Source organism: Asparagus officinalis, chromosome 5 (assembly GCF_001876935.1).
Source record: "Asparagus officinalis chromosome 5, Aspof.V1, whole genome shotgun sequence".
NCBI lineage: Eukaryota > Viridiplantae > Streptophyta > Magnoliopsida > Asparagales > Asparagaceae > Asparagus > Asparagus officinalis.
Window position 1 is genome coordinate 55,243,065 of NC_033798.1, and position 17,337 is coordinate 55,260,401.

A 17,337-nucleotide genomic window follows, 5' to 3' on the forward strand; every position below is an offset into this window, starting at 1 on the left:
TGTTTGAGAGAGCATGCAACCGGCCTCTATGAGATTTGGCCGTTAGCGAAATGCGGCCCTTCTTCTTGTTCCCAAATATGATTTGCACTTCCAAACAAACAGAAGTCGATCAAAAGCGACAAGCGTATTGCCGATCTTTTATGAGCCGGGCCAAACCCGACCACAGATACGCAGAAGTATATGATCGACTTGCGGTATAAACCCAGAGGTTAACACTACGTCGCACCAACAAGTATGGCAATTATACTTTGATGGTGCCACGAGAGCAGTTAATTTAGGGGCAATACCCCCGGATGTTCTATGAGTTCTCCTCCGGAGTTGCGAGTTGTCTTAATTTTCCCGGGAAAGCCATGTGAGGCCCGGCTTATCACCTGATTAGTCCTGCGTGTTCCAATAACGTAGCGAGTACAACACGCTCTTCATTGGACTACAGTTTGCCAAGGAGCTGGGGTTCGAATATCTCGAAGCTTTTGGGGATTTCTCAATTGATAGTAACAACAAGTACGTGGAGGGGTATGAAGTCAGGCAACCAAGACCTGAATCCGTACCACCAGGAGGCCATCAAAATGGTAGATTCTTTCAAAGAAATTCTTATTTGAATTACATACCCTCGTCCCAAACGCTTATGCGGTATGCACTGCGCAGCACTAGCCCAGCCTATCACTTGCGGGGTCAGCTCCCGAAACTGAGCCTGTTAGTCACAGTAAGATGCATCAGCTTACAATACTCATATAGATATGGATATTAAAGAGGAAGATGACAGAAACATAAACGCCCAAGGAGGGATGAATTCACTCAAATGTAGGTCTGAGTCCCGAGATTGGCGCTTTGACTATCATTTGACTACGTCCAATATTGTATTTTGCCAGAGGATGTATAAGAAAGGCGAGTCAATCCGCCGAGCAAGCACCAAGATTCTTCTATAATACCGAGCACCCATTACATTATATCGGATAGAGGTGTCACGATTGCCTTTGGTTAGACTCCGATGCCTTTCGAACAAAGAAAAGAAGAAGTCTTAAGGAAGCACACGGAACCAATTGAAGGATTGGGCAATCATATCCAAAGCCATTCCGAGAACTCTCTATAAGAGAAAAAAGATAAAAAACGAGGATGAAATACTTTGGAGGAGGTATTTGTAGGCAGTATAAAACTTCTTATAGGTTCCTTAACATTAGCTCGCACGGGTATTCAACAGAACCAACGACCATCGCTGGTGACATATCCAACACAACGTCGTCCACTAACGCCCGAAAGCCAAGTGACACGCAACGAAGATGATTTAACGATGGCGACGGAGGATAACGAATCGGCCACGCAAGCACGGAATGCATCCATCGCGTGCGAATCAAGCCAACGTGTTCGGAGGAGTCAACACGTCATCCAACCATAGAACGGAATCTCGCAACTCAAACGACGGGCGGATTTACTGCAATCAGGATATCCGGACTTCCAAATCAGAGGTCCAGATCAACAATAAAAACTTAGATGAAACCGCCGAAACGCCAGAAACGCAGACAACACGGCGTACACACCTGGCTAGGCTCGCAAAAAGCCAAAGTCACCAGGGTGGCTCCTGGCAACGAGCCACCTCTAGGCTGGCTCGTCGTGGCGAGCCACCACATGGTGGCCGGTATGAGCCACCACCTGCGTGGCTCGGGGCCGAGGCCCACCACCTGTGCTTGTTCGGCCAAACCGCAAGCCACCAGGAGGTGGCTTCCGGAGTGCCTCGGCCACCTTCTGGGGGCTACGGTGGTTCGCGCACACTGCTGCCAGGGCACAGTGAAGATGTTGCCTATAAATAGCGCTAGGCAGGTGCACTCATTTTGTGTGAAGGTTTGGAATTTTGACGGCGAAGCCTCTGCTGAATTGAGGCTCGTGAACCTTGGATGATTTGAAAGCTTTGAAGACTTGCCTCTTTCAGATCGCTGGCTTCGCGCCATCGTTCCACGTCAAAAAGCAGGAGTTCGAGAGGGATCGGATCTGAATTACACGACTTATACTCCGCGAATCAAAGCTTGGCCTTTTGATCCCGAGAAGGCTACTATTTCCTTGGTGAAATATACCCCCGGCTGTTATTTCCTTCGTGAGATAAACACCCGTTATACCGTGGTAGATCCGACCGGATCTAGATCGCGCCGTGGTCCACGGATTAACCCCGGCGCAGCGAAGAACCACAAAAGCGAGCGACCGCAAAACAGGGAGCTCATGATTCGTTCGACGAAAAAGGGAAAGTGTAATCTTTTTATTTTTTCTTGATTTTGTTTGTAACCGCGATCTTATAAAAAGACCGCGATCTTTTGTTTAATCGAAAAACAGTTACTTGAGAGAACAATGATTCAATGAAGAAAGCTACAATTTTTCCTCGCGAACAATAGATAAACTCAGAATAAAGAAATATCATATCACAAATGCGGATAACATCCGAGACATAATATTCGGCGTTAACATGCCCTTATACATATCTCAATGATCGACATAAACATGTACCAAGAAATGTTGCAAGTGCACAACCGTGTCAAGTTATAGTATAAAGATATCGATCCACGAAGAAGGTGTTTTGTAGGAGAAAATATAAAATCTGTTTTATGTGTTGTGGTGCGTGACAAATTGGAGTGATGAGTGAATGTTGATTGTGAGAATTGAGAGAGTGAAGATGGTCGTGTAAATAGGAGTGCAAAATGTAAGTGAGAGTGGATGTGACAAAGAATGAATGTGATCAATAGGCAAGAAGAAAAATCAAGAAACAAATAAAAAATTAAGATATGAAAAATAAAATTCAAGAATAAAGAAATGTAAGAAAATTAAAGATGGTGGATTCAATTATAGATATGGGTAATCTAAAATTGAAACCCACTTCTTTAGAAAAGGGTGATTCCTAGAGGGTTCTAGCCTAAAAGGCGAATCAAACAAAATAAAAATAACAAAAAAGAAAAACTAAAGCCAAGAGGTTCTAGCCTCAAGGTGAATAGTATAAGAAATTAAAACTAACTACAAAAAAATTACAAAATCTAAAACTACAAAATAAATTGTAAGAATTAAATGCAAGAAAATAAATCTACTCTATAAGCATAAAATAAATCTAAGGCAAGAGGGTTCAGCCTCTTGGCTATTAACAAGAAAATAAAATCTAACTATAACATAGAAATAAATCTAAACTAATAAGCAAAAGAAATAAAAGAGAAAAAGAAAAGAAATACAAACATCTAATAATTCTTCATCTCCATCTTCATCATCCACCAAAGAGAAGAAATATTTAAAGTGCTCGTGAAAAATTATTATTATTAATTGTAACAAAAAGTTATAAATTTAGAAGCGTCTCTCAATTAAGAGTAGCCCTCCTCTCCAAAAGAAGTTACAAAAATTTTCACACCATCTAACCCCTCACTCTCTTTCCCTTTTTATAGTAAACATCAATGAATAAGAGCCCTTAAATTGAATCCTTATCAAAAACCATCAAAAATTAGCCAATTAATCTGTAACTGAATCGTAGCCATCGATACCAGCATCGATGCTGGCATCGATGCCGGTATCGATGCCTGCATCGATGCTGGCATCGATGTCCAATGAAAAATCTGCCTTCACAGATGGCTTTGTCTTATCCAGATAGGCGATTTTCATATATTATATGTTAAATTCTGCCTTCCGGATTGAGAGATATCATCATTTCTTTGTCGGCCAATCATCTTGAATATATTTTGTTTTCATATTGATTTTTTTATTTTCTCCGGCTTCTACAAGCTACTCGCGCTTGATTCTGGGCTGCGAATTATTGGTGCTCTTGCTTGTGTTCTTCATTTAATTCATGAGCTTTTGTGAGAGATGAGATTTTTGGGCTTTATTCTTCATTAACCTGCAATTAAAGATAAAAACAATTATTAATGATATATTTATTCATTAAAAATAGATAATGAGGTATAAAAATTATACATAAATATGATTATCACTGAACAAATGAATACTGAAGGAAATATGAAATACATTGATCAACAGAAATAGAAGGGAAAAGACTACAAAAACAACTAGGATCATCAAATAAGACGAGATGCTGAAACTTTAGCCTATTCTTCAACTCTATCTGCAAGGCACTCCTGCTGAGAATCCTCTGGCTCTTGCTGAACCTGGTCTTGCCCTAAGTCTGCACGTACACTAGAGAAAACAGGTGTACCTCAACGTGGCACACGGAAGATCCCATAAAGCAAATAGAACAACGAAAACCAAAACAGAAAACGATATTGATAACAAAATTGACAAAAGCACATGCATCTAGAAATCTACCAAAATCAACATGCAAATTCACTACTAAAACATGATAATCATAAGAATCCATAAATCAATCAGGTACGAAGTCATGCAGCTAGATCAGAATAATCATCCAAGTGACAAGGTCATACAATTAGATATAATTAATACTTAAAAAATCTACAACTCGAGACATAGGACGTCGACGCGAATATACCAAACAAGGAAACCCTCATGTATATACCATATGTCTCGCAATTGTAAATAATTAAATATTAATGCAGGCTATCTAAAAATCACAACAGATAGCTGATCCCCATCAAACACCGATGATGGAAGTTACAATCTGACGACTTTCACATATCAAAGAGCTAAAGCAAAGATTACAAAAACGACGATCTTTGTAACCGTCTGAGAGAAAGAGATTACAAATCGACGATCTCTTCAATCGAAGACGCGAAGACTCATCCCTGCATCACAGAGGTGAAGCCACAAGTGGTCTCAGTCAGAGTCAAAGCTGTGCCAAATGCAGCTTCCAACCGCTGCCCAACGCTGCTTCCAACGCTGCCCAACACGCTTCCAACGCCTGCCAACGCAGCTTCCAAACCCTACCCAACGCAGCTTTCAACCGCTGCCCAAACAGCTTGTAACCGCTGCCTAACGCAGCTTCCAACTGCTGCCCAACGCAGCTTCCAACCGTTGCCTAACGCAGCTTCCAATCGCTGCTAACGCAACTTGCGACACTGCCAATGCAGCTTCCACACCCCTGCCCAACGCGCCTTCCAACCCGTTTCCCAACGCAGCTTCCAACTGCGCTAATGCCAGCTTCCAACCGTTACCCAACACAGCTTCCAACGATTCCCAACGCCAGCTTTCAACTGCCTACCAACGCAGCTCAACCGTACCCAACGAGCTTCCAACCGCTACCCAACGCCAGAGCTTCCAACCGCTGCCAAACGTAACTTCCACAGGATGCCAACGCAGCTTCCAGTGCTGCGTCAGAGCCTCCAAACACTGCATTCGAGCTTCCAGACATTGCGGTTGAATGCAGAATTCACGCCAGAACGTGGATTTGCGTTTGACTCGTTCAAACACGAGCTGAACGGTTTCAAACTGTTTCCCACGATCTGAGGGGATCACAACTCCACTCAGGAGTGATTTAAAGGGGCGGTTACATCCCATTAGCCCCACTTAGGAGCGAATTAAGGGGGCGGTTACACCATCTTAATCCTTATAAATAATTGAAAATCAATTCATTCAGGGTTCGGTCGGTTGGAAATTCTTGCAGCAACAGAAGAGATCCTTGGGCAGGCTTTTGAGGAGATTGACGTCATCCGCTCAGCAACATTTGCAACAGGAGCTTTCTTCATCCTTGGCTTATAAGACCGATTTTGGTTAAATCAACTCTTTCATAGGGTTTTCAAACTCGTCAGAGTTCACGCATAACGTCAAATCGTGAGAGAAGATCATGTCCAGTGAAACAAGACGTCGGATCGTCAACGAGAAGCAAACTCGACGCGAGCATTCAAGGGAGGCATCTCATTCCGTCACCGTGAAAAACCCAGATTTAAACAAAGGGAGAATCAATTCATTCTTCCTCTCTTTTGTAATCGTAATCCAAATTATAATTGATTTGAGAGAATACAAGTCAATTTTCTTTCATTTCTTTAACTGCAAATTTCCACAAAACAATTAATCACAATCTATGTATGAAAAAAACATCACTGGCCTACATCGCACAAGAATCTAATATCATCTAAATAGCGAGGTCATGTTACTAGCCATCCTATGTCATCTTCCCTGGTCCACGTCTCACTAGAGTCAAAGTTCACATTATCGGATATCAGGTTAACAACCACATCTCACTAGTACCTCAGACTCGCCCTAGTGCGAAATGCATTCACTGGTACGTGCCTGGAAATAATCAATAATCACAATATCACCGCTCCTCAGACCCACCCGAGTGCGAAACGATCACTGGTGCGAGCCTAGAAATAAACAATAAACATATTTGATCACTGCTCCTCAGACCCACTCCACGGGCGAAACGATTCACTGTTGCGAGCCTGGAAATAAACAATAAACACATTCGATCACTGTCCTCAGACTCACCCCAGTGCGAGAACGATTCACTGGTGCGAGCCTGGAAATAAACAACAACATATCCGATAACATGAACCTAGACCTTCCCATCCCAACTCTTCTTGTTTTCTAAGTCAACAATACACAGGTATCATGGTCTTGTACACGACACGCTAGGCAACTAAGGACATGAACTACTAACGGTTTCAACAAAAAAAGAAATAATAAATTAAATACAAGTAATCTTATGCAAATCATATGATGAACATGACTATATAAGCTAGCGATGAAATCAGGTGTGCATATATGACATGAGTGAGTATAAATAACAATGTCAACATGTCGGTGTCAATGCTACATGAAACGTCATGCTTCTTCAACTATCAATCACACAGTCATAATACAAAAATAATCTTTTTCCAAAATAACTTATTTAAAAACATTTCTCATTATAAAATAATTTTGTTCCACAACATAAATTCTAAAAAAAGTTATAAATAATCTAAAATAATTCTGTTACCCAAATAAATTCTTTAATTTATTATATTTGTACTGGAATACTATTCATCACATAACTACTATTCATTCAATATTATTCATCACACCACGCAGATATATTATTACAAACTAATCTACACATATAATATATAATTATTGAAACGACAATGAGAAGCGGGCGGTCTTGCCTCAGGGTTCGTCGAATGAATCGACGTTGACGGGGATCTCCGACTATTGTAGCGATGGCGGTTCATATCTGAGAGGCGACATGACTAAGCACGAGGAGGGGCAGCGACGAGGTGGGTGGCCCGGAGGACTGGAGGTCGTTGCTGCAGGGGGTCGAACAGCGGGTGTGGAGCTCCGAAGATAGCGCAGGGTGGTGCTGGTTGCAACGTGGTGGTTGGAGCGAGCGGGGTTGGCGTGAAGTCGGAGGGCACGACGGCTGGTCGGGTTTCAACCGGCCGACGAGGTGGAGGCGGCGGAGATCGGGTCGAGCGAGAGAGAAGAGGGGGTGGCGGCAGACTGGATAAGAGAGAGAGAGAGAGAGGAGGAAGAGAGGATTTATATATATATATATATATATATATATATATATATATATATATATTATATATATATATATATAATATATAATATATATACTATATATATAATATATAATATTATGGTTTGGTTTAGGGTTTAAAACAAAAATAATTAAAATAAATAATTAAAGTATTTAAAAAATTAAACTAATTACAAAATAATTATCTACAATTAAAAACGTACATGTTGTGCTAATACAACAGTTGATACGAAATATACCCATATTGTACAATTAAACGAGAATAATTAATAAATAAAATATATTTACTCATATTTAAAATCAAACTATTATGAGATAATTATATACACAGTAAAACGTACAAGTTATACTAATATGACAGATAATATGTAACAGTAGAAATAATACAGCAAATTATACAAATAATACGTAATTAATAATACAACGTATTATACAAAAATACACGTAATAATAAAAATAATACAACGTATTATTTAAAATGACATGTAACAGCATCGATAACACAACAGATAAATTCCATAAATTTTCACCACATAAAATTAATTTATAAATATTAATATCATTTAAATAAATATAAAACTTAGATTTTAAATCATAGAAAATTGTAGAAATTCAAGAAAAATACAAATACTCTTTTAAAAATCATAATTAAATATTTTAAAATACTAAAAAATTATTTTAACTAGTATCAAAATTCATGGTCATTACATTCTACCCCCCTTAAAATAAATTCTTTCCTCAGAATTAAAATAAATGTAATGTACAAAAACCCAAGGACGGAGATATGGAACTATATCCATATGCAGAGGAGAATGTAAAACAATAACAACGCAAGGTAAGATATAAGATGTGATATTTTACATATAGAACAAGAATTTAACATGTTCATGCAACAAATAGCAGATAACGAAAACACCTTCGTAAGCATAAAATAACATGACGCATGAAAATGAAATACTAAGGAACATGAATAACTAGGTATAATACAACAACAATTGAAATAGTTAATGAATAAGCAATAGAATTCATTTATTAAAGTAAAATATACGTAATCCAACAAAAGAGAAAAAACAACTAATAAACAAAATGCCGACAATATGCAAAAGCTGTAACTAAATAACAACATAATCCTGAATAACACAGTTAAACTAATAATTTAAATTAAAAAAACATAAAACACATACAAGAAAACATATAACTTGATAAATTACCAAACAATAACGATAACATAATACACATACATGAAAAGTACAATGTGACCAAAATTATGTAATAACACACAAAACACGCCAACTATAAATATATTATGACTAAATACGTAACTAAAACACAATATGTAAATCACAAAAATCAAAACTAAACAACGTACACATGGTAACAACCGTATACACAACTATAAAGTCATAACACCATACCCTTACACCGTAAAATAGCAACACTTAATCAAGAAAATATAAGAATACAACGATATTGACATAATATGATCTACGACAATACAAAAATGAAAGAAACAAAATGGAAGAGTAGCACGATATAAAACAATATGTGTTAAAATAATAAAAATACAATTCTGACAAGAAACAAAATGGAAGAGTAGCACGATATAAAACAATATGTGTTAAAATAATAAAAATACAATTCTGACAAGAAAACATAACAAAGTTCAATGCATTCACATAAGTAACAAACAAATTGACAGCATAGAACTCCAATAAATTAACTCATACAAGATCGTAGAATACACTGAACATAAATGCTTACTAACAATACTGAAACTCACAAACATACCACTAGATAAAGAAGTATAATATATAAAAACAAAAACTATAAAAGGTAAAATAGGTATATAAGCAAATGAAAACATAAGAAGAGCATAATTCTGTATAATAAAAACACTGATACATCGTAGATAAACATAGTTACACAGTCGATACTAGAAATAATGAATGACTACAAATCAATAACATCATAAATATAATAATCTAAGTGAATACACTATAATGAAAAGAGAATAGTAATTATAAAAGAATAAAAAAAATAAAACAAAACATAAGTAACGAAAATAATGAATAGAGAATGAACAACAAATAATGACACAATAAAAGACATAAATATCTAAAAATACCATAAATAAATACAAAGATAACACGCGTATACATTATATATTGTTACAATGACAAAACAATACATATCAAAAACGAAGCAAACAACAACAAATATGTAATTACACTTTGAACAAACCATGAATAAATACTATACATACTTACAAAAGCTATTTAAAATAATCTTTTATATTAGTTATAAAAGAACAATATTCAATGATACAAGATAATATTACAAAACCTATATAAATAGTAACTCACCCCAAACCTAATGATATGAATAAACGCTTGAATATTAAAGTATAAATACATTGCTCTTAGAAATAACAAAACCAATTGTGAACATACTAAAATAATCTAAAAAGACAAAACTTACTGATAGAACTATATATTGAAAATGTAAATGATAAGAATATAGTGCATATGTAGAATATTAATATCATGAACTTATTAAAGTATATCACAAAATACGAATAATATACAATAATCTAAACATAAGTAAATAATAGATGATATGACAGAAAATGCACACATATATAATGTAGATATGCAAAAGTATAATTAAACACAATAAAATAATCTAAATATCAGATGTGATATGCGATGTGTATGTAAAATCTAATGACATGATTTGAACAATTGAAAATGTATAAGTAATGATATATATATTTTTAACGAAATACATACAATATAATACTGTGTGTGATACATAACATAACATAATAAATAATGCAGAAATCAATACAATCAACGATATATAAGTCAACCAAAGAAACATAGTCATATAAATAACAACACATATAATAATGACTGATACAAGAAAAGATGAAGTTATAAGGAGAGAGCGTGTAGTCACGAAGCGACGAAACAAGAACAGTGGGAAGCCCCGGAGTCAAAGAGTGATAAGATAGAGATGAAACGAAATCTATCAAGAAAATAGGATAAGAGCTCAAGAATAGTCTTACGGATGAAATATGATATGTATCTAAATTGTCTATCATATTCTCACTGGGGAGGACTCGGGACCGTGACCTACATGGGCCACCACTAAAACCTGTCACGCCCCGCTTCTCAAAATACCCGGGAATCGGAATGTGAACAACCCCGTGACGTATTAGGTTGAGAAGAAATATACACTATCTTTTTTTTCTTTTCTTTTTCTTTTCTTCTCAATCTAATACGCTAAGCGTCTAGAAATAAATACAATACGAAGTCACAGGTCCCTGATCATAATCAACAAGAATATAATAGACAAACTCAGAATAAAGAAATATCATATCACAAATGGGATAACATCTGAGACATAATATTCGGGTCAATATGCCCTTATACATATATGAACAAATGAATACTGAAGGAATATGAAATACATTGATCAACAGAAATAGAAGGGAAAAGACTACAAAAACAACTAGGATAATCAACTAAGACGAGATGCTGAACTTTAGCCTATTCTTCAACTCAATCTGCAAGGCACTCCTGCTGAGAATCCTATGGCTCCTGACCTGTTCTTCCCCTAAGTTTGACGTACACCAGAGAAAACAGGTGTACGTCAACGTGGCACACGGCAAGACCCCACAAAGCAAATAGAACAACGAAAACTAAAACAGGAAACGATACGATAACAGAATTGACAAAAGCACATGCATCTGGAAATCTAACAAAATCAACATGCAAATTCACTACTAAAACATGATAATCATAAGAATCCATAAATCAATCGGGTACGAAGTCATGCAGATAGTGATCAGAATAATCATCCAAGTGACAAGGTCATACAACTAGATAGAATTAATACTTAAAAATCTACAACTCGAGACATAGTACATCGAGCGAAATAATCCAAACAAGGAAACCCTCATGTATATACCATATGTCTCGAATTGTAAATAATTAAATATTAATCACAATCTATGTATGAAAAGAAACATCACTGGCCTACATCGTACAAGAATATAATATCATCTAAATAGCGAGGTCATGTAACTAGCCATCCTGTCATCTCCCTGGTCCACGTCTCACTAGAGTCAAAGTTCACATTATCAGATATCAGGTTAACAACCACATCTCACTAGTACCTCAGACCCGCCGCAGTGAGAAACGATTCACTGGTACATGCCTGGAAATAATCAATAATCACAATATCACCGCTCCTCAGACCCACCCGAGTGTGAAACGATTCACTAGTGTGAGCCTGGAAATAAACAATAAACACATCTGATCACTGCTCCTCAGAGCCACTCCAGGGCGACACGATTCACTGGTGCGAGCCTGGAAATAAACAATAAATACATTCGATCACTGCTCCTCAGACCCACCCCAGTGCGAAACGATTCACTGGTGCGAGCCTGGAAATAAATAACAACATATCCGATAACATAAACCCAGACCTTCCCATCCCAACTCTTCTTGTTTTCTAAGTCAACAATACACAGGTATCATGGTCTTGTACACGACACGCTAGGCAATTAAGGACATGAACTACTAACGGTTCTCAACAAAACAAGAAATAATAAATAAATACAACTAATCTTATGCAAATCATATGATGAACATGACTATATAAGCTAGCGATGAAATCAGGTGTGCATATATGACATGAGTGAGTATAAATAACAATGTCAACATGTCGGTGTCAATGTACATGAAATGTCGTGTTCTTCAACTATCATTCACACAGTCATAATACAAAAATAATCTTTTTCCAAAATAACTTATTTAAAAACATTTCTCATTATAAAATAATTTCGTTCCACGACATAAATTCTAAAAAAATTATAAATAATCTAAAATAATTCTGTTACCCAAATAAATTCTTTAATTTATTATATTTGTACTAGAAATACTATTCATCATATAACTACTATTCATTCAATATTATTCATCACACCCATGCAGATAATTATACTACAAACTAATTTACACATATAATATATAATTATTGAAACGACAATGAGCAGCGAGATCTTGCCTCGGGGTTCGTCGAATGAATCAACGTTGACGGGGATCTCGACTATGTAGCGGATGGCGGTTCAGATCTGAGAGGCGACAGGACTAAGCACGAGGAGGGGCAGCGATGATGTAGGTAGCCCGTTGTTCATTATATTCTTACTGATTGTGATCAGGGACCTGTGACTTCGCATTGTTTTATTTCCAGACGCTTAGCGTATTAGATTGAGTAGAAAGAGTTTTATTATTATTTCTACTCAACCTAATACGTCGCGGGCTTGCTCAGGTTCTGATTCCCTGGTATTTTAGGAAGCGGGGCATGACAGTATCATCAGGAGCAAAGACGCAGAGAAGAAGAAGAAGAAGAAGAGAGAGAGAGAGAGAGAGAGAGAGAGAGAGGAAGAGAGGATTTATATATATATTTATATATTAGGGTTTGGTTTAGGGTTTAACACAAAAAAAATTAAAATAAATAATTACGGTATTTAAAAAATTAAACTAATTACGAAATAATTATCTACAATTAAAAATGTACATGTTGTGCAAATACAACAGTTGATACGAAATAGTCGAAATATACCCATATTGTACAATTAAACAAGAATAATTAATAAATAAAATATATTTACTCATATTTAAAATCAAACAATTAAATATGAGATAATTATATACACAGTAAAACATACAAGATATACTAATACGACAGATAATGTGTAACAGTAGAAATAATACAGTAAATTATACAAATAATACGTAATTAATAATACAACGTATTATACAAAAATACACGTAATAATAAAAATAATACACCGTATTATTTAAAATGACATGTAACAGCATAAAAAATGCAACATATAAATTCCATAAATTTTCACCACATAAAATTAATTTATAAATATTAATATCATTTAAATAAATATAAAACTTAGACTTTAAATCATACAAAATTGTAGAAATTCAAGAAAAATACAAATACTCTTTTAAAAATCATAATTAAATATTTTAAAATACTAAAAAATTATTTTAACTAGTATCAAAATTCATTGTCATTACAAAACCAGGTTTTTCTTCCCTGCAGCTCGGAATCCCAATCGCTGAGTCATATATATTTCTTCATCAAGATCACCATAAAGAAATATCGTCTTCACATCCAACTGATCTAACTCCAATTCATATTATGACATCAAAGCTAGCAAAATCTGAATCGAAGAATGCTTCACCATCGGAGAGAAAACCTCATTATAATCAATACCTTCCTCCTGTGCATAGCTCTTTGCAACTTTCCTAGCCTTAAACCTCAATGGAGTACCCTCAATACCCTCCTTCTTCGTGTACACCAACTTGCAACCAATTTTCTTCTGTCCTTTTGGAAGCTCAACAAGCTCCCATGTATCATTCTTGTGAAGAGACTCCATCTCCTCCTACATAACCATATACCACGAATTAGCCTCTGAATTCTGCTTGGCCTCTTTGAATGTAGTAAGCACTAACTCATTGATACTCTCCACTAGAAGTGCATATACAACTACTGTGTTAGTATACCATACTGGCTTCCGTATGTCTCTCTTCTGTCTCTGAACCGTAATAGAATCCTGAACCTGAACCGTTGGTCCCTGTTCCTGCACAACTGTACCCGTATCCTCCTCGTTGTCGTCATGCTTGCCTGGCATCACCTCAGTTGGTACTCTAATGGATACTGTACTATCTGAATAATGTGGAGCTACATCGATCTCCACCACCTACGATTTTTCCTCTGTCGGGTCGCTCTCCACCAGATGAGAGCTGGGAAGGTTTAAGATAGAACCCTCATTGAACGTGACGTCTCTACTTAGCACAATCTTCCTATCAACTGGATCTCATAGCTTGTATCCCTTGACACCATGCTTGAATCCTACAAATATGACCTTTCTAGCTCGAGGTTCCAACTTATCACTCTTCACATGATAGTATGCAGGGCACCCAAATACCTTGAACTGGTCATAATCGTGTGTTAGCTCTCCCGACCACATCTCCATATGGGTCATCCCCTCAATCGCAGATGAAGGCATTCTGTTAATGAGGTGGCTCGCTTATAAAAGTGCCTCAGTCCAAAAGCTCTTCTTCAAACCACTATGCGTCAACAAACATCATATCTTTTCCAACAAAGACCGATTTAACCTCTCTGTCACCCCATTCTGCTACGGTGTATGACTAACTGTGAAGTATCCCTCTATGTCCTAGTCTCCACATAGCTGCTGAAATGGGTCTGGTGTGTACTCACCACCGTTGTCGGATCGCAACGTCTTGATCTTTCTCCCAGTCTGCAGTTCCAACCTCTTCTTCCACTCCACAAATATATCTAGGACTTTACTATTCTTCGCCATAGTATACACCCAACAATGCCTAGAATAATCATTAACAAATGTGATGAACCAATGTCTAACACCAAGTGATGCAGTCTTGGTGGGACCCTAAACATCTGTATGCACATAATCCAGGATGCCCCTGTAGGCGTATAAAATTGCTTATAGGTCCCTTAGCATAGCTCGACACAAACCGACGAACCAACGAGGCGACGAGGTTGACGAATCGCACGCAAGCAACGGAATACATCCATTCGCGTGCGGAATCAAGCCAACGGTTCGGGGAGTCAACGAGTCATCCAAACAAGAATGGACTCGGATGAATCACGACCGAATCAAGATCGGTTTCGGACTCGAACTCAGAAGTGGATTTACTGCCAAATCAGGAATCAGATTTACTGCCAAATCAGGTCAACAAATCGAGTCCAGACAAATCAACCGCACAACCGAATCACGGACAAAACGGGAACACATGAGCCGAGCCCGAGCCACCCTGAGGTGGCTCGGTGGCCAAGCCACCTCAGCCCAGATCTGTGCCTAGGCACAGATCTGAGTGCCTATAAATAGGCCAAGGGTGGTTCATTTGAAAAGGTTGGATTTTTTTGAGGCGAAGCCCTGCTGGAGTGAAGACTCAGATCTAAAAAAAAGATTCAAACTTTAGGACTTCGAGGACTTGCTCATCCAGATCTAGTGCTCGGCGATCGTCAACACCAAATAAGGCAAGAGTTCGAGACGACCGGATCTCAGATCTACGCAGGCACACTCCGGATCAAAGCTTGGCCTTTGATCCCGAGATTTGGGCGATTGTTTCCTTGGTGAAGCAATCCCCCCTGCTATTATTTCCTTCGTGAAATAATAACCGTCGTACTGCGTAGATCCGACTGGATCTAGATCGCGCGGTGGTCCACTGATAAACCCCGGCGCAGGCAACGAACCCACAAAGCGAGCGACCGCAAAACAGGAGCTCGTGATTTGTTCGACAAACAAGGATAAAAAGTTGTAATCTTTCTTTTTCTTTTTCTTTGATTTTCATTGTAACCGGATCTTATAAAAAGACCGGATCTTTGTAACTCAAAAAGCTGTTATTTAAGAGTGCAATGGAATCAATTACAAAGAAAGACACGATTTTTCCTCGCCGAACAATCTGGCGACCACAGTGGGAGCCGCCGATCTCGCCTGCCGAGATCGGAAGCGTCGCAGCCGCGGATCTCATCCCGGTCGTTGGAGGACGGTCGAATACGAGTTTCGATCAACAGAAGTTCGAGAATATTGTGTCCTCGTCCGGATCAACCTCCCCGCAAGTCCAAGAAGTCAAGTTCTCCTCCAAGAAAAACTCGTTGGTATGAAGACGTTGAAAACAACCAACGGAAGATTCTCGCCCGTTTGATTTGCCAAAGTCGCATCGGGTGAGATTCCTCCAATCCCAACTAGGTCGGATCTACTCTGGCCAACCTTTCTTGCCACAGAGGGCCGTGGTGACTCTCTCGAAGAGAGCCCGCCAAAGCAACGTCAACGCCTTGCGAAACAGTTCGCAAGGCCATGGCATCGTTGACGGGACCCCGCTACAAGCGGCATCTGACAACAAAAGAGGCAAGCAGCCTCAACAATCAATGAAATGGTGGTTCCTCCAAGCGCGCACAATGGAATGGGTCCGTGCAAAACGGAAATACGATACTAACGGCTGAGGAGCGCATTCGCAAGCGCCCTACGCACTATCAGCGTAGGCGCGGGCTCAAGCCGAAGAAGCCCGTAGAAAGCTGCAGAAAGAGGTAGCCAAGAAGCCGCCACCAACTCGCAAAGTTTGGAGGCCGAAGTCTGAAGCGGCGGTTCAGACCAAAGAGCGTCAACTGCAGTCGTCGAAAGTTCAACTTCCGGCGAATCAATCCAAACCGCCGATGATTTCCACAACTGCTCCGGGAGATCCCGTAGGACCATCCCAGAAAAGGAAGTCAGTCTTGGAGCGCCTCGGTCCAATTCCCGACGAGAGAGGCAAAGCTCCAGTTCAAGAGAGTTTGGGCCCAATGAAGAAGCCCAGAACGACTCAACACGCTGGGGGTCGCCGTCACCTCCAACGTGATAAAGAAATCAGGGCAGCTATGCGCACCAATTTGCGCATTGAAGTCCAAGAGCCCGCTGAGAACTCACGCCCAAAAAGGCATGTTTCGAGGCGCGTAACTTTTGAAAGCCCGAAGAAGGTAGTTCACTCTCAGAAGGAAACGTTATCGTCTGATGATGATTACGTTATACCTGAGAAATCGTGCCAACACACGATAGGTTGCCCCGACTTTCAAACGGACGAGCTGTACTATCGTGCTGGGGGTACGAGCAAAGCCAGAAAGAGAAGTCCTCGAAGGCTAGAAACTCAGTGCCCTTGTTCAAAGCTCATTTGGGCGGTACTGTCTGAGTGAAACTGCATCAAGGCGGTCACCGAGAGAGTTTCGGTGTTCGAAAGGCTTAGTACCGAAGCGCCAAAACCAAAGCATAGGTGTTTCCGGCAAAGAAGAACGGTGGTTGAAGATGGGAAATTTCCGAGGGTCACCGCTAACATGACAAGCAA